Raw genomic sequence first — 19,515 nt, 5'->3', positions numbered from 1 at the left:
CCTGTGGGAGGGATGCCTGCACGGGGCGGTCCTGCTAGCGACGCAATCTTGCAATTTGCGTCCAACTGAAGCCTCCCACCTGAATGCTAATGGCTGCTAGATGTGGTATGGCAGGTAAAGGGTGTATGACAGTGCATCCTGATTGGCTGACGAGCACCTGCTGACGACTTAAATGTAGCTGCATGCATGTATTGCTGTGTTCTATTGCTTGTGTGTGTCGAATTTAGCATTCAGTATGGAGGCAGTGTTGGTGGGTTTTCTGGATGTGAGAGGTCCAGAGCCTGGGTGTAAGAGGTCCAGGCCCACCTACACTCCCCTCCAGGTATCGCGCATTGGCCTTGGGGCCCCGGCCAGTGAGAGAGGTTCGGGGCCCCTGGCCATCGTGCTAACCAATCGTGTGTTTTTAAACGTTTTTTTTTTCAGCTCTAGGACATGGCAGACAGGTGAGCGGTTAGGGAGGGACCCCTGTGGGAGGGATGCCTGCACGGGGCGGTCCTGCTAGCGACGCAATCTTGCGATTTGCGTCCAACTGAAGCCTCCCACCTGAATGCTAATGGCTGCTAGATGTGGTATGGCAGGTAAAGGGTGTATGACAGTGCATCCTGAGTGGCTGACGAGCACCTGCTGACGACTTAAATGTAGCTGCATGCATGTATTGCTGTGTTCTATTGCTTGTGTGTGTCGAATTTAGCATTCAGTATGGAGGCAGTGTTGGTGGGTTTTCTGGATGTGAGAGGTTCATGGCCTGGGTGTAAGAGGTCCAGGCCCACCTACACTCCCCTCCAGGTATCGCGCATTGGCCTTGGGGCCCCGGCCAGTGAGAGAGGTCCGGGGCCCCTGGCCATCGTGCTAACCAATCGTGTGTTTTTAAACGTTTTTTTTTCAGCTCTAGGACATGGCAGACAGGTGAGCGGTTAGGGAGAGACCCCTGTGGGAGGGATGCCTGCACGGGGCGGTCCTGCTAGCGACGCAATCTTGCGATTTGCGTCCAACTGAAGCCTCCCACCTGAATGCTAATGGCTGCTAGATGTGGTATGGCAGGTAAAGGGTGTATGACAGTGCATCCTGATTGGCTGACGAGCACCTGCTGACGACTTAAATGTAGCTGCATGCATGTATTGCTGTGTTCTATTGCTTGTGTGTGTCGAATTTAGCATTCAGTATGGAGGCAGTGTTGGTGGGTTTTCTGGATGTGAGAGGTCCAGAGCCTGGGTGTAAGAGGTCCAGGCCCACCTACACTCCCCACCAGGTATCGCGCATTGGCCTTGGGGCCCTGGCCAGTGAGAGAGGTCCGGGGCCCCTGGCCATCGTGCAAACCAATCGTGTGTTTTTAAACGTTTTTTTTTTTCAGCTCTAGGACATGGCAGACAGGTGAGCGGTTAGGGAGGGACCCCTGTGGGAGGGATGCCTGCACGGGGCGGTCCTGCTAGCAACGCAATCTTGCGATTTGCGTCCAACTGAAGCCTCCCATCTGAATGCTAATGGCTGCTAGATGTGGTATGGCAGGTAAAGGGTGTATGACAGTGCATCCTGATTGGCTGACGAGCACCTGCTGAGGACTTAAATGTAGCTGCATGCATGTATTGCTGTGTTCTATTGCTTGTGTGTGTCGAATTTAGCATTCAGTATGGAGGCAGTGTTGGTGGGTTTTCTGGATGTGAGAGGTCCAGAGCCTGGGTGTGAGAGGTCCAGGCCCACCTACACTCCCCTCCAGGTATCGCGCATTGGCCTTGGGGCCCCGGCCAGTGAGAGAGGTCCGGGGCCCCTGGCCATCGTGCGAACCAATCGTGTGTTTTTAAACGTTTTTTTTCAGCTCTAGGACATGGCAGACAGGTGAGCGGTTAGGGAGGGACCCCTGTGGGAGGGATGCCTGCACGGGGCGGTCCTGCTAGCGACGCAATCTTGCAATTTGCGTCCAACTGAAGCCTCCCACCTGAATGCTAATGGCTGCTAGATGTGGTATGGCAGGTAAAGGGTGTATGACAGTGCATCCTGATTGGCTGACGAGCACCTGCTGACGACTTAAATGTAGCTGCATGCATGTATTGCTGTGTTCTATTGCTTGTGTGTGTCGAATTTAGCATTCAGTATGGAGGCAGTGTTGGTGGGTTTTCTGGATGTGAGAGGTCCAGAGCCTGGGTGTGAGAGGTCCAGGCCCACCTACACTCCCCTCCAGGTATCGCGCATTGGCCTTGGGGCCCCGGCCAGTGAGAGAGGTCCGGGGCCCCTGGCCATCGTGCGAACCAATCGTGTGTTTTTAAACGTTTTTTTTTCAGCTCTAGGACATGGCAGACAGGTGAGCGGTTAGGGAGAGACCCCTGTGGGAGGGATGCCTGCACGGGGCGGTCCTGCTAGCGACGCAATCTTGCGATTTGCGTCCAACTGAAGCCTCCCACCTGAATGCTAATGGCTGCTAGATGTGGTATGGCAGGTAAAGGGTGTATGACAGTGCATCCTGATTGGCTGACGAGCACCTGCTGACGACTTAAATGTAGCTGCATGCATGTATTGCTGTGTTCTATTGCTTGTGTGTGTCGAATTTAGCATTCAGTATGGAGGCAGTGTTGGTGGGTTTTCTGGATGTGAGAGGTCCAGAGCCTGGGTGTGAGAGGTCCAGGCCCACCTACACTCCCCTCCAGGTATCGCGCATTGGCCTTGGGGCCCCGGCCAGTGAGAGAGGTCCGGGGCCCCTGGCCATCGTGCGAACCAATCGTGTGTTTTTAAACGTTTTTTTTTCAGCTCTAGGACATGGCAGACAGGTGAGCGGTTAGGGAGGGACCCCTGTGGGAGGGATGCCTGCACGGGGCGGTCCTGCTAGCGACGCAATCTTGCGATTTGCGTCCAACTGAAGCCTCCCACCTGAATGCTAATGGCTGCTAGATGTGGTATGGCAGGTAAAGGGTGTATGACAGTGCATCCTGATTGGCTGACGAGCACCTGCTGACGACTTAAATGTAGCTGCATGCATGTATTGCTGTGTTCTATTGCTTGTGTGTGTCGAATTTAGCATTCAGTATGGAGGCAGTGTTGGTGGGTTTTCTGGATGTGAGAGGTCCAGAGCCTGGGTGTGAGAGGTCCAGGCCCACCTACACTCCCCTCCAGGTATCGCGCATTGGCCTTGGGGCCCCGGCCAGTGAGAGAGGTCCGGGGCCCCTGGCCATCGTGCGAACCAATCGTGTGTTTTTAAACGTTTTTTTTTCAGCTCTAGGACATGGCAGACAGGTGAGCGGTTAGGGAGGGACCCCTGTGGGAGGGATGCCTGCACGGGGCGGTCCTGCTAGCGACGCAATCTTGCGATTTGCGTCCAACTGAAGCCTCCCACCTGAATGCTAATGGCTGCTAGATGTGGTATGGCAGGTAAAGGGTGTATGACAGTGCATCCTGATTGGCTGACGAGCACCTGCTGACGACTTAAATGTAGCTGCATGCATGTATTGCTGTGTTCTATTGCTTGTGTGTGTCGAATTTAGCATTCAGTATGGAGGCAGTGTTGGTGGGTTTTCTGGATGTGAGAGGTCCAGAGCCTGGGTGTGAGAGGTCCAGGCCCACCTACACTCCCCCCCAGGTATCGCGCATTGGCCTTGGGGCCCCGGCCAGTGAGAGAGGTCCGGGGCCCCTGGCCATCGTGCGAACCAATCGTGTGTTTTTAAACGTTTTTTTTTCAGCTCTAGGACATGGCAGACAGGTGAGCGGTTAGGGAGGGACCCCTGTGGGAGGGATGCCTGCACGGGGCGGTCCTGCTAGCGACGCAATCTTGCGATTTGCGTCCAACTGAAGCCTCCCACCTGAATGCTAATGGCTGCTAGATGTGGTATGGCAGGTAAAGGGTGTATGACAGTGCATCCTGATTGGCTGACGAGCACCTGCTGACGACTTAAATGTAGCTGCATGCATGTATTGCTGTGTTCTATTGCTTGTGTGTGTCGAACTTAGCATTCAGTATGGAGGCAGTGTTGGTGGGTTTTCTGGATGTGAGAGGTCCAGAGCCTGGGTGTGAGAGGTCCAGGCCCACCTACACTCCCCTCCAGGTATCGCGCATTGGCCTTGGGGCCCCGGCCAGTGAGAGAGGTCCGGGGCCCCTGGCCATCGTGCGAACCAATCGTGTGTTTTTAAACTTTTTTTTTTTCAGCTCTAGGACATGGCAGACAGGTGAGCGGTTAGGGAGGGACCCCTGTGGGAGGGATGCCTGCACGGGGCGGTCCTGCTAGCGACGCAATCTTGCGATTTGCGTCCAACTGAAGCCTCCCACCTGAATGCTAATGGCTGCTAGATGTGGTATGGCAGGTAAAGGGTGTATGACAGTGCATCCTGATTGGCTGACGAGCACCTGCTGACGACTTAAATGTAGCTGCATGCATGTATTGCTGTGTTCTATTGCTTGTGTGTGTCGAATTTAGCATTCAGTATGGAGGCAGTGTTGGTGGGTTTTCTGGATGTGAGAGGTCCAGAGCCTGGGTGTGAGAGGTCCAGACCCACCTACACTCCCCTCCAGGTATCGCGCATTGGCCTTGGGGCCCCGGCCAGTGAGAGAGGTCCGGGGCCCCAGCCATCGTGCGAACCAATCGTGTGTTTTTAAACGTTTTTTTTTCAGCTCTAGGACATGGCAGACAGGTGAGCGGTTAGGGAGGGACCCCTGTGGGAGGGATGCCTGCACGGGGCGGTCCTGCTAGCGACGCAATCTTGCGATTTGCGTCCAACTGAAGCCTCCCACCTGAATGCTAATGGCTGCTAGATGTGGTATGGCAGGTAAAGGGTGTATGACAGTGCATCCTGAGTGGCTGACGAGCACCTGCTGATGACTTAAATGTAGCTGCATGCATGTATTGCTGTGTTCTATTGCTTGTGTGTGTCAAATTTAGCATTCAGTATGGAGGCAGTGTTGGTGGGTTTTCTGGATGTGAGAGGTCCAGAGCCTGGGTGTGAGAGGTCCAGGCCCACCTACACTCCCCTCCAGGTATCGCGCATTGGCCTTGGGGCCCCGGCCAGTGAGAGAGGTCCGGGGCCCCTGGCCATCGTGTGAACCAATCGTGTGTTTTTAAACGTTTTTTTTTCAGCTCTAGGACATGGCAGACAGGTGAGCGGTTAGGGAGGGACCCCTGTGGGAGGGATGCCTGCACGGGGCGGTCCTGCCAGCGACGCAATCTTGCGATTTGCGTCCAACTGAAGCCTCCCACCTGAATGCTAATGGCTGCTAGATGTGGTATGGCAGGTAAAGGGTGTATGACAGTGCATCCTGATTGGCTGACGAGCACCTGCTGATGACTTAAATGTAGCTGCATGCATGTATTGCTGTGTTCTATTGCTTGTGTGTGTCGAATTTAGCATTCAGTATGGAGGCAGTGTTGGTGGGTTTTCTGGATGTGAGAGGTCCAGAGCCTGGGTGTGAGAGGTCCAGGCCCACCTACACTCCCCTCCAGGTATCGCGCATTGGCCTTGGGGCCCCGGCCAGTGAGAGAGGTCCGGGGCCCCTGGCCATCGTGCGAACCAATCGTGTGTTTTTAAACGGTTTTTTTTCAGCTCTAGGACATGGCAGACAGGTGAGCGGTTAGGGAGGGACCCCTGTGGGAGGGATGCCTGCACGGGGCGGTCCTGCTAGTGACGCAATCTTGCGATTTGCGTCCAACTGAAGCCTCCCACCTGAATGCTAATGGCTGCTAGATGTGGTATGGCAGGTAAAGGGTGTATGACAGTGCATCCTGATTGGCTGACGAGCACCTGCTGACGACTTAAATGTAGCTGCATGCATGTATTGCTGTGTTCTATTGCTTGTGTGTGTCGAATTTAGCATTCAGTATGGAGGCAGTGTTGGTGGGTTTTCTGGATGTGAGAGGTCCAGAGCCTGGGTGTGAGAGGTCCAGGCCCACCTAAGCTCCCCTCCAGGTATCGCGCATTGGCCTTGGGGCCCCGGCCAGTGAGAGAGGTCCGGGGCCCCTGGCCATTGTGCGAACCAATCGTGTGTTTTTAAACGTTTTTTTTTCAGCTCTAGGACATGGCAGACAGGTGAGCGGTTAGGGAGAGACCCCTGTGGGAGGGATGCCTGCACGGGGCGGTCCTGCTAGCGACGCAATCTTGCGATTTGCGTCCAACTGAAGCCTCCCACCTGAATGCTAATGGCTGCTAGATGTGGTATGGCAGGTAAAGGGTGTATGACAGTGCATCCTGAGTGGCTGACGAGCACCTGCTGACGACTTAAATGTAGCTGCATGCATGTATTGCTGTGTTCTATTGCTTGTGTGTGTCGAATTTAGCATTCAGTATGGAGGCAGTGTTGGTGGGTTTTCTGGATGTGAGAGGTCCAGAGCCTGGGTGTGAGAGGTCCAGGCCCACCTAAGCTCCCCTCCAGGTATCGCGCATTGGCCTTGGGGCCCCGGCCAGTGAGAGAGGTCCGGGGCCCCTGGCCATCGTGCGAACCAATCGTGTGTTTTTAAACGGTTTTTTTTCAGCTCTAGGACATGGCAGACAGGTGAGCGGTTAGGGAGGGACCCCTGTGGGAGGGATGCCTGCACGGGGCGGTCCTGCTAGCGACGCAATCTTGCGATTTGCGTCCAACTGAAGCCTCCCACCTGAATGCTAATGGCTGCTAGATGTGGTATGGCAGGTAAAGGGTGTATGACAGTGCATCCTGATTGGCTGACGAGCACCTGCTGACGACTTAAATGTAGCTGCATGCATGTATTGCTGTGTTCTATTGCTTGTGTGTGTCGAATTTAGCATTCAGTATGGAGGCAGTGTTGGTGGGTTTTCTGGATGTGAGAGTTCCAGAGCCTGGGTGTGAGAGGTCCAGGCCCACCTACACTCCCCTCCAGGTATCGCGCATTGGCCTTGGGGCCCCGGCCAGTGAGAGAGGTCCGGGGCCCCTGGCCATCGTGCGAACCAATCGTGTGTTTTTAAACGTTTTTTTTTTCAGCTCTAGGACATGGCAGACAGGTGAGCGGTTAGGGAGGGACCCCTGTGGGGGGGATGCCTGCACGGGGCGGTCCTGCTAGCGACGCAATCTTGCGATTTGCGTCCAACTGAAGCCTCCCACCTGAATGCTAATGGCTGCTAGATGTGGTATGGCAGGTAAAGGGTGTATGACAGTGCATCCTGATTGGCTGACGAGCACCTGCTGACGACTTAAATGTAGCTGCATGCATGTATTGCTGTGTTCTATTGCTTGTGTGTGTCGAATTTAGCATTCAGTATGGAGGCAGTGTTGGTGGGTTTTCTGGATGTGAGAGGTCCAGAGCCTGGGTGTGAGAGGTCCAGGCCCACCTACACTCCCCTCCAGGTATCGCGCATTGGCCTTGGGGCCCCGGCCAGTGAGAGAGGTCCGGGGCCCCTGGCCATCGTGCGAACCAATCGTGTGTTTTTAAACGGTTTTTTTTCAGCTCTAGGACATGGCAGACAGGTGAGCGGTTAGGGAGGGACCCCTGTGGGAGGGATGCCTGCACGGGGCGGTCCTGCTAGCGACGCAATCTTGCGATTTGCGTCCAACTGAAGCCTCCCACCTGAATGCTAATGGCTGCTAGATGTGGTATGGCAGGTAAAGGGTGTATGACAGTGCATCCTGATTGGCTGACGAGCACCTGCTGACGACTTAAATGTAGCTGTATGCATGTATTGCTGTGTTCTATTGCTTGTGTGTGTCGAATTTAGCATTCAGTATGGAGGCAGTGTTGGTGGGTTTTCTGGATGTGAGAGGTCCAGAGCCTGGGTGTGAGAGGTCCAGGCCCACCTACACTCCCCTCCAGGTATCGCGCATTGGCCTTGGGGCCCCGGCCAGTGAGAGAGGTCCGGGGCCCCTGGCCATCGTGCGAACCAATCGTGTGTTTTTAAACGTTTTTTTTCAGCTCTAGGACATGGCAGACAGGTGAGCGGTTAGGGAGGGACCCCTGTGGGAGGGATGCCTGCACGGGGCGGTCCTGCTAGCGACGCAATCTTGCGATTTGCGTCCAACTGAAGCCTCCCACCTGAATGCTAATGGCTGCTAGATGTGGTATGGCAGGTAAAGGGTGTATGACAGTGCATCCTGAGTGGCTGACGAGCACCTGCTGACGACTTAAATGTAGCTGCATGCATGTATTGCTGTGTTCTATTGCTTGTGTGTGTCGAATTTAGCATTCAGTATGGAGGCAGTGTTGGTGGGTTTTCTGGATGTGAGAGGTCCAGAACCTGGGTGTGAGAGGTCCAGGCCCACCTACACTCCCCTCCAGGTATCGCGCATTGGCCTTGGGGCCCCGGCCAGTGAGAGAGGTCCGGGGCCCCTGGCCATTGTGCGAACCAATCGTGTGTTTTTAAACGTTTTTTTTTCAGCTCTAGGACATGGCAGACAGGTGAGCGGTTAGGGAGGGACCCCTGTGGGAGGAATGCCTGCACGGGGAGGTCCTGCTAGCGACGCAATCTTGCGATTTGCGTCCAACTGAAGCCTCCCACCTGAATGCTAATGGCTGCTAGATGTGGTATGGCAGGTAAAGGGTGTATGACAGTGCATCCTGAGTGGCTGGCGAGCACCTGCTGACGACTTAAATGTAGCTGCATGCATGTATTGCTGTGTTCTATTGCTTGTGTGTGTCGAATTTAGCATTCAGTATGGAGGCAGTGTTGGTGGGTTTTCTGGATGTGAGAGGTCCAGAGCCTGGGTGTGAGAGGTCCAGGCCCACCTACACTCCCCTCCAGGTATCGCGCATTGGCCAGGGGCCCCGGCCAGTGAGAGAGGTCCGGGGCCCCTGGCCATCGTGCGAACCAATCGTGTGTTTTTAAACGTTTTTTTTTCAGCTCTAGGACATGGCAGACAGGTGAGCGGTTAGGGAGGGACCCCTGTGGGAGGGATGCCTGCACGGGGCGGTCCTGCTAGCGACGCAATCTTGCGATTTGCGTCCAACTGAAGCCTCCCACCTGAATGCTAATGGCTGCTAGATGTGGTATGGCAGGTAAAGGGTGTATGACAGTGCATCCTGATTGGCTGACGAGCACCTGCTGACGACTTAAATGTAGCTGCATGCATGTATTGCTGTGTTCTATTGCTTGTGTGTGTCGAATTTAGCATTCAGTATGGAGGCAGTGTTGGTGGGTTTTCTGGATGTGAGAGGTCCAGAGCCTGGGTGTGAGAGGTCCAGGCCCACCTACACTCCCCTCCAGGTATCGCGCATTGGCCTTGGGGCCCCGGCCAGTGAGAGAGGTCCGGGGCCCCTGGCCATCGTGCGAACCAATCGTGTGTTTTTAAACGTTTTTTTTTTCAGCTCTAGGACATGGCAGACAGGTGAGCGGTTAGGGAGGGACCCCTGTGGGAGGGATGCCTGCACGGGGCGGTCCTGCTAGCGACGCAATCTTGCGATTTGCGTCCAACTGAAGCCTCCCACCTGAATGCTAATGGCTGCTAGATGTGGTATGGCAGGTAAAGGGTGTATGACAGTGCATCCTGATTGGCTGACGAGCACCTGCTGACGACTTAAATGTAGCTGCATGCATGTATTGCTGTGTTCTATTGCTTGTGTGTGTCGAATTTAGCATTCAGTATGGAGGCAGTGTTGGTGGGTTTTCTGGATGTGAGAGGTCCAGAGCCTGGGTGTGAGAGGTCCAGGCCCACCTACACTCCCCTCCAGGTATCGCGCATTGGCCTTGGGGCCCCGGCCAGTGAGAGAGGTCCGGGGCCCCTGGCCATCGTGCGAACCAATCGTGTGTTTTTAAACGTTTTTTTTTTCAGCTCTAGGACATGGCAGACAGGTGAGCGGTTAGGGAGGGGCCCCTGTGGGAGGGATGCCTGCACGGGGCGGTCCTGCTAGCGACGCAATCTTGCGATTTGCGTCCAACTGAAGCCTCCCACCTGAATGCTAATGGCTGCTAGATGTGGTATGGCAGGTAAAGGGTGTATGACAGTGCATCCTGATTGGCTGACGAGCACCTGCTGACGACTTAAATGTAGCTGTATGCATGTATTGCTGTGTTCTATTGCTTGTGTGTGTCGAATTTAGCATTCAGTATGGAGGCAGTGTTGGTGGGTTTTCTGGATGTGAGAGGTCCAGAGCCTGGGTGTGAGAGGTCCAGGCCCACCTACACTCCCCTCCAGGTATCGCGCATTGGCCTTGGGGCCCCGGCCAGTGAGAGAGGTCCGGGGCCCCTGGCCATCGTGCGAACCAATCGTGTGTTTTTAAACGTTTTTTTTTCAGCTCTAGGACATGGCAGACAGGTGAGCGGTTAGGGAGGGACCCCTGTGGGAGGGATGCCTGCACGGGGCGGTCCTGCTAGCGACGCAATCTTGCGATTTGCGTCCAACTGAAGCCTCCCACCTGAATGCTAATGGCTGCTAAATGTGGTATGGCAGGTAAAGGGTGTATGACAGTGCATCCTGATTGGCTGACGAGCACCTGCTGACGACTTAAATGTAGCTGCATGCATGTATTGCTGTGTTCTATTGCTTGTGTGTGTCAAATTTAGCATTCAGTATGGAGGCAGTGTTGGTGGGTTTTCTGGATGTGAGAGGTCCAGAGCCTGGGTGTGAGAGGTCCAGGCCCACCTACACTCCCCTCCAGGTATCGCGCATTGGCCTTGGGGCCCCGGCCAGTGAGAGAGGTCCGGGGCCCCTGGCCATCGTGCGAACCAATCGTGTGTTTTTAAACGTTTTTTTTTCAGCTCTAGGACATGGCAGACAGGTGAGCGGTTAGGGAGGGACCCCTGTGGGAGGGATGCCTGCACGGGGCGGTCCTGCTAGTGACGCAATCTTGCGATTTGCGTCCAACTGAAGCCTCCCACCTGAATGCTAATGGCTGCTAGATGTGGTATGGCAGGTAAAGGGTGTATGACAGTGCATCCTGATTGGCTGACGAGCACCTGCTGACGACTTAAATGTAGCTGCATGCATGTATTACTGTGTTCTTTTGCTTGTGTGTGTCGAATTTAGCATTCAGTATGGAGGCAGTGTTGGTGGGTTTTCTGGATGTGAGAGGTCCAGAGCCTGGGTGTGAGAGGTCCAGGCCCACCTACACTCCCCTCCAGGTATCGCGCATTGGCCTTGGGGCCCCGGCCAGTGAGAGAGGTCCGGGGCCCCTGGCCATTGTGCGAACCAATCGTGTGTTTTTAAACGTTTTTTTTTTCAGCTCTAGGACATGGCAGACAGGTGAGCGGTTAGGGAGGGACCCCTGTGGGAGGGATGCCTGCACGGGGCGGTCCTGCTAGCGACGCAATCTTGCGATTTGCGTCCAACTGAAGCCTCCCACCTGAATGCTAATGGCTGCTAGATGTGGTATGGCAGGTAAAGGGTGTATGACAGTGCATCCTGAGTGGCTGACGAGCACCTGCTGACGACTTAAATGTAGCTGCATGCATGTATTGCTCTGTTCTATTGCTTGTGTGTGTCGAATTTAGCATTCAGTATGGAGGCAGTGTTGGTGGGTTTTCTGGATGTGAGAGGTCCAGAGCCTGGGTGTGAGAGGTCCAGGCCCACCTACACTCCCCTCCAGGTATCGCGCATTGGCCTTGGGGCCCCGGCCAGTGAGAGAGGTCCGGGGCCCCTGGCCATCGTGCGAACCAATCGTGTGTTTTTAAACGTTTTTTTTTCAGCTCTAGGACATGGCAGACAGGTGAGCGGTTAGGGAGGGACCCCTGTGGGAGGGATGCCTGCACGGGGCGGTCCTGCTAGCGACGCAATCTTGCGATTTGCGTCCAACTGAAGCCTCCCACCTGAATGCTAATGGCTGCTAGATGTGGTATGGCAGGTAAAGGGTGTATGACAGTGCATCCTGATTGGCTGACGAGCACCTGCTGACGACTTAAATGTAGCTGCATGCATGTATTGCTGTGTTCTATTGCTTGTGTGTGTCGAATTTAGCATTCAGTATGGAGGCAGTGTTGGTGGGTTTTCTGGATGTGAGAGGTCCAGAGCCTGGGTGTGAGAGGTCCAGGCCCACCTACACTCCCCTCCAGGTATCGCGCATTGGCCTTGGGGCCCCGGCCAGTGAGAGAGGTCCGGGGCCCCTGGCCATTGTGCGAACCAATCGTGTGTTTTTAAACGTTTTTTTTTTCAGCTCTAGGACATGGCAGACAGGTGAGCGGTTAGGGAGGGACCCCTGTGGGAGGGATGCCTGCACGGGGCGGTCCTGCTAGCGACGCAATCTTGCGATTTGAGTCCAACTGAAGCCTCCCACCTGAATGCTAATGGCTGCTAGATGTGGTATGGCAGGTAAAGGGTGTATGACAGTGCATCCTGAGTGGCTGACGAGCACCTGCTGACGACTTAAATGTAGCTGCATGCATGTATTGCTGTGTTCTATTGCTTGTGTGTGTCGAATTTAGCATTCAGTATGGAGGCAGTGTTGGTGGGTTTTCTGGATGTGAGAGGTCCAGAGCCTGGGTGTGAGAGGTCCAGGCCCACCTACACTCCCCTCCAGGTATCGCGCATTGGCCTTGGGGCCCCGGCCAGTGAGAGAGGTGCGGGGCCCCTGGCCATCGTGCGAACCAATCGTGTGTTTTTAAACGGTTTTTTTTCAACTCTAGGACATGGCAGACAGGTGAGCGGTTAGGGAGGGACCCCTGTGGGAGGGATGCCTGCACGGGGCGGTCCTGCTAGCGACGCAATCTTGCGATTTGCGTCCAACTGAAGCCTCCCACCTGAATGCTAATGGCTGCTAGATGTGGTATGGCAGGTAAAGGGTGTATGACAGTGCATCCTGATTGGCTGACGAGCACCTGCTGACGACTTAAATGTAGCTGCATGCATGTATTGCTGTGTTCTATTGCTTGTGTGTGTCGAATTTAGCATTCAGTATGGAGGCAGTGTTGGTGGGTTTTCTGGATGTGAGAGGTCCAGAGCCTGGGTGTGAGAGGTCCAGGCCCACCTACACTCCCCTCCAGGTATCGCGCATTGGCCTTGGGGCCCCGGCCAGTGAGAGAGGTCCGGGGCCCTTGGCCATCGTGCGAACCAATCGTGTGTTTTTAAACGTTTTTTTTTTCAGCTCTAGGACATGGCAGACAGGTGAGCGGTTAGGGTGGGACCCCTGTGGGAGGGATGCCTGCACGGGGCGGTCCTGCTAGCGACGCAATCTTGCGATTTGCGTCCAACTGAAGCCTCCCACCTGAATGCTAATGGCTGCTAGATGTGGTATGGCAGGTAAAGGGTGTATGACAGTGCATCCTGATTGGCTGACGAGCACCTGCTGACGACTTAAATGTAGCTGCATGCATGTATTGCTGTGTTCTATTGCTTGTGTGTGTCGAATTTAGCATTCAGTATGGAGGCAGTGTTGGTGGGTTTTCTGGATGTGAGAGGTCCAGAGCCTGGGTGTGAGAGGTCCAGGCCCACCTAAGCTCCCCTCCAGGTATCGCGCATTGGCCTTGGGGCCCCGGCCAGTGAGAGAGGTCCGGGGCCCCTGGCCATCGTGCGAACCAATCGTGTGTTTTTAAACGTTTTTTTTTTCAGCTCTAGGACATGGCAGACAGGTGAGCGGTTAGGGAGGGACCCCTGTGGGAGGGATGCCTGCACGGGGCGGTCCTGCTAGCGACGCAATCTTGCGATTTGCGTCCAACTGAAGCCTCCCACCTGAATGCTAATGGCTGCTAGATGTGGTATGGCAGGTAAAGGGTGTATGACAGTGCATCCTGATTGGCTGACGAGCACCTGCTGACGACTTAAATGTAGCTGCATGCATGTATTGCTGTGTTCTATTGCTTGTGTGTGTCGAATTTAGCATTCAGTATGGAGGCAGTGTTGGTGGGTTTTCTGGATGTGAGAGGTCCAGAGCCTGGGTGTGAGAGGTCCAGGCCCACCTACACTCCCCTCCAGGTATCGCGCATTGGCCTTGGGGCCCCGGCCAGTGAGAGAGGTCCGGGGCCCCTGGCCATCGTGCGAACCAATCGTGTGTTTTTAAACGTTTTTTTTCAGCTCTAGGACATGGCAGACAGGTGAGCGGTTAGGGAGGGACCCCTGTGGGAGGGATGCCTGCACGGGGCGGTCCTGCTAGCGACGCAATCTTGCGATTTGCGTCCAACTGAAGCCTCCCACCTGAATGCTAATGGCTGCTAAATGTGGTATGGCAGGTAAAGGGTGTATGACAGTGCATCCTGATTGGCTGACGAGCACCTGCTGACGACTTAAAATGTAGCTGCATGCATGTATTGCTGTGTTCTATTGCTTGTGTGTGTCAAATTTAGCATTCAGTATGGAGGCAGTGTTGGTGGGTTTTCTGGATGTGAGAGGTCCAGAGCCTGGGTGTGAGAGGTCCAGGCCCACCTACACTCCCCTCCAGGTATCGCGCATTGGCCTTGGGGCCCCGGCCAGTGAGAGAGGTCCGGGGCCCCTGGCCATCGTGCGAACCAATCGTGTGTTTTTAAACGTTTTTTTTTTCAGCTCTAGGACATGGCAGACAGGTGAGCGGTTAGGGAGGGACCCCTGTGGGAGGGATGCCTGCACGGGGCGGTCCTGCTAGCGACGCAATCTTGCGATTTGCGTCCAACTGAAGCCTCCCACCTGAAAGCTAATGGCTGCTAGATGTGGTATGGCAGGTAAAGGGTGTATGACAGTGCATCCTGATTGGCTGACGAGCACCTGCTGACGACTTAAATGTAGCTGCATGCATGTATTGCTGTGTTCTATTGCTTGTGTGTGTCGAATTTAGCATTCAGTATGGAGGCAGTGTTGGTGGGTTTTCTGGATGTGAGAGGTCCAGAGCCTGGGTGTGAGAGGTCCAGGCCCACCTACACTCCCCTCCAGGTATCGCGCATTGGCCTTGGGGCCCCGGCCAGTGAGAGAGGTCCGGGGCCCCTGGCCATCGTGCGAACCAATCGTTTGTTTTTAAACGGTTTTTTTCAGCTCTAGGACATGGCAGACAGGTGAGCGGTTAGGGAGGGACCCCTGTGGGAGGGATGCCTGCACGGGGCGGTCCTGCTAGCGACGCAATCTTGCGATTTGCGTCCAACTGAAGCCTCCCACCTGAATGCTAATGGCTGCTAAATGTGGTATGGCAGGTAAAGGGTGTATGACAGTGCATCCTGATTGGCTGACGAGCACCTGCTGACGACTTAAATGTAGCTGCATGCATGTATTGCTGTGTTCTATTGCTTGTGTGTGTCAAATTTAGCATTCAGTATGGAGGCAGTGTTGGTGGGTTTTCTGGATGTGAGAGGTCCAGAGCCTGGGTGTGAGAGGTCCAGGCCCACCTACACTCCCCTCCAGGTATCGCGCATTGGCCTTGGGGCCCCGGCCAGTGAGAGAGGTCCGGGGCCCCTGGCCATCGTGCGAACCAATCGTGTGTTTTTAAACGTTTTTTTTTTTCAGCTCTAGGACATGGCAGACAGGTGAGCGGTTAGGGAGGGACCCCTGTGGGAGGGATGCCTGCACGGGGCGGTCCTGCTAGTGACGCAATCTTGCGATTTGCGTCCAACTGAAGCCTCCCACCTGAATGCTAATGGCTGCTAGATGTGGTATGGCAGGTAAAGGGTGTATGACAGTGCATCCTGATTGGCTGACGAGCACCTGCTGACGACTTAAATGTAGCTGCATGCATGTATTGCTGTGTTCTATTGCTTGTGTGTGTCGAATTTAGCATTCAGTATGGAGGCAGTGTTGGTGGGTTTTCTGGATGTGAGAGGTCCAGAGCCTGGGTGTGAGAGCTCCAGGCCCACCTACACTCCCCTCCAGGTATCGCGCATTGGCCTTGGGGCCCCGGCCAGTGAGAGAGGTCCGGGGCCCCTGGCCATTGTGCGAACCAATCGTGTGTTTTTAAACGTTTTTTTTTCAGCTCTAGGACATGGCAGACAGGTGAGCGGTTAGGGAGGGACCCCTGTGGGAGGGATGCCTGCACGGGGCGGTCCTGCTAGCGACGCAATCTTGCGATTTGCGTCCAACTGAAGCCTCCCACCTGAATGCTAATGGCTGCTAGATGTGGTATGGCAGGTAAAGGGTGTATGACAGTGCATCCTGAGTGGCTGACGAGCACCTGCTGACGACTTAAATGTAGCTGCATGCATGTATTGCTGTGTTCTATTGCTTGTGTGTGTCGAATTTAGCATTCAGTATGGAGGCAGTGTTGGTGGGTTTTCTGGATGTGAGAGGTCCAGAGCCTGGGTGTGAGAGGTCCAGGCCCACCTACACTCCCCTCCAGGTATCGCGCATTGGCCTTGGGGCCCCGGCCAGTGAGAGAGGTCCGGGGCCCCTGGCCATCGTGCGAACCAATCGTGTGTTTTTAAACGTTTTTTTTTTTCAGCTCTAGGACATGGCAGACAGGTGAGCGGTTAGGGAGGGACCCCTGTGGGAGGGATGCCTGCACGGGGCGGTCCTGCTAGCGACGCATTCTTGCGATTTGCGTCCAACTGAAGCCTCCCACCTGAATGCTAATGGCTGCTAGATGTGGTATGGCAGGTAAAGGGTGTATGACAGTGCATCCTGATTGGCTGACGAGCACCTGCTGACGACTTAAATGTAGCTGCATGCATGTATTGCTGTGTTCTATTGCTTGTGTGTGTCGAATTTAGCATTCAGTATGGAGGCAGTGTTGGTGGGTTTTCTGGATGTGAGAGGTCCAGAGCCTGGGTGTGAGAGGTCCAGGCCCACCTACACTCCCCTCCAGGTATCGCGCATTGGCCTTGGGGCCCCGGCCAGTGAGAGAGGTCCGGGGCCCCTGGCCATCGTGCGAACCAATCGTGTGTTTTTAAAGGTAGACTCTTAGGGCAGGTTGGGGGAAGGGAGTGAGTGAGGCATAGGGGATGGCAGTTTTGAAGGGGGATAAGAGGGATAGGTGGTCATTATGAGGACCACTCTTACACCCTCAAGTGTAAAGTATGGAAACACAACGACCACCTGATAAATAATTCGGACCCAGGTGATCCCCCTTAGGCCTGGTTTAACATTGGGATCTCAAAAGGCAAATCACAATCGCCTATGGAGTGTGATTGAGTTTTTACCAAGCAATTGTGGCTCCATGTTGCAGTGATTGCGTTTTTTGAGTCTCATTCCAGAGAATGAGAATGGCATTCTAACTGCCACCGAAATGTTGCACGCAGTACACCTTTGCGACATATGCACACCGCAGGCACTGCAAGGATTTACCACATTTATTTGCTGAATACCGGCTATCAGCAAAGAGCAGAAATGCTCCCCACCAAAAGCACACCAAGTGTGAACTGGCCCTTAAGAGAATTTTATTGGTGATTACAAATTGTTGCAGCCTGCAGTGTAGAACTCAGGGGCATATTTAAAATGATTTAAATATACCCCCAAGTTCTACGTATGGCCTCCTCCTTCCCACAGCCATACCAACCCTCACCAAAAAGTTATAAAGCATAGAAGCGCAAACAAAACAAAAAAGATGCAGGCCGACAATCGTAGTTATTGAAAATTCCAATTGCACTAGCAAAAACCAGGCAATGCAATTTACATGTTCATCGCCGTGCTGTTGCTATTGGCAAAATGGGCACGATACCATTTTTTAATTGTAACGTGCCTAATACAAAAGGGCTCTAATTAGTTGATCTCCCTCTCAGATGGTTTATTATATTCTTTTTGGCAGAGTACTTTGGCTAATCCAATTGGCTAAAAGTAAATCACATTTTGGCCAATAGGATTGTAAGCCGGCCCACCATGGCAAGGTAGACTCTTAGGGCAGGTTGGGGGAAGGGAGTGAGTGAGGCATAAGGGATGGCAGTTTTGAAGGGGGATAAGGGGGATAGGTGGTCATCATGAGTACCACTCTTACAACCTCAAGTGTAAAGTCTGGAACCCATGACAACCACCTGATAAATAATTGGGACCCAGTTGGTCCCCCTTAGGCCTGGTTTAACATTGAGATCGCAAAAGGAAAATCACAATCGCCTATGGAGTGTGATTGCGTTTTTACCAAGCAATTGTGGCTCCATGTTGCAGTGATTGCGTTTTTCGAGTCTCATTCCAGAGAATGAGAATGGCATTCTAACTGCCACCGAAATGTTGCACGCAGTGCACCTTTGTGACATATGCACACCACAGGCACTGCAAGGATTTACCACATTGCTTTGCTGAAAAACGGCTATCAGCAAAGAGCAGAAATGCTCCCCACCAAAAGCACACCAAGTGTGAACTGGCCCTTAAGAGAATTTGATTGGTGATTACAAATTGTTGCAGCCTGCAGTGTAGAACTCAGGGGCATATTTAAAATGATTTAAATATACCCCCAAGTTCTACGTATGGCCTCCTCCTCCCCACAGCCATACCAACCTTCACCAAAAAGTTACAAAGCATAGAAGCGCAAACAAAACAAAAAAGATGCAGGCCGTCAATTGTAATTATTGAAAATACCAATTGCACTAGCAAAAACCAGGCAATGCAATTTACATGTTCATCGCCGTGCTGTTGCTATTGGCAAAATGGGCACGATACCATTTTTTTATTGTAACGTGCCTAATACAAAAGGGCTCTAATTAGTTGATCTCCCTCTCAGATGGTTTATTATATTCTTTTTTGGCAGAGTACTTTGGCTAATCCAATTGGCTAAAAGTAAATCACATTATGGCCAATAGGATTGTAAGCCGGCCCACCATGGCAAGGTAGACTCTTAGGGCAGGATGGGGGAAGGGAGTGAGTGAGGCATAGGGGATGGCAGTTTTGAAGGGGGATAAGGGGGATAGGTGGTCATCATGGGTACCACTCTTACACCTTCAAGTGTAAAGTCTGGAACCCATGACAACCACCTGATAAATAATTGGGACCCAGTTGGTCCCCCTTAGGCCTGGTTCAACATTGGGATCGCAAAAGGAAAATCACAATCGCCTATGGAGTGTGATTGCGTTTTTACCAAGCAATTGTGGCTCCATGTTGCAGTGATTGCGTTTTTCGAGTCTCATTCCAGAGAATGAGAATGGCATTCTAACTGCCACCAAAATGTTGCACGCAGTGCACCTTTGTGACATATGCACACCGCAGGCACTGCAAGGATTTACCACATTGCTTTGCTGAATACCGGCTATCAGCAAAGAGCAGAAATGCTCCCCACCAAAACCACACCAAGTGTGAACTGGCTCTTAAGAGAATTTGATTGGCGATTACAAATTGTTGCAGCCTGCAGTGTAGAACTCAGGGTATATTTAAAATGATTTAAATATACCCCCAAGTTCTACGTATGGCCTCCTCCTCCCCACAGCCATACCAACCCTCACCAAAAAGTTACAAAGCATAGAAGCGCAAACAAAACAAAAAAGATGCAGGCCGACAATCGTAATTATTGTAAATATTAATTGCACTAGCAAAAACCAGGCAATGCAATTTACATGTTCATCGCCGTGCTGTTGCTATTGGCAAAATGGGCACGATACCATTTTTTAATTGTAACGTGCCTAATACAAAAGGGCTCTAATTAGTTGATCTCCCTCTCAGATGGTTTATTATATTCTTTTTTGGCAGAGTACTTTGGCTAATCCAATTGGCTAAAAGTAAATCACATTATGGCCAATAGGATTGTAAGCTGGCCCACCATGGCAAGGTAGACTCTTAGGGCAGGTTGGGGGAAGGGAGTGAGTGAGGCATAGGGGATGACAGTTTTGAAGGGGGATAAGGGGGATAGGTGGTCATCATGG

Source organism: Hyperolius riggenbachi, chromosome 12, assembly GCF_040937935.1.
Source record: "Hyperolius riggenbachi isolate aHypRig1 chromosome 12, aHypRig1.pri, whole genome shotgun sequence".
Taxonomy (NCBI): Eukaryota; Metazoa; Chordata; class Amphibia; order Anura; family Hyperoliidae; genus Hyperolius; species Hyperolius riggenbachi.
The sequence above is the reverse complement of the archived record's forward strand: the minus strand, read 5'-3'. Positions refer to the sequence as shown.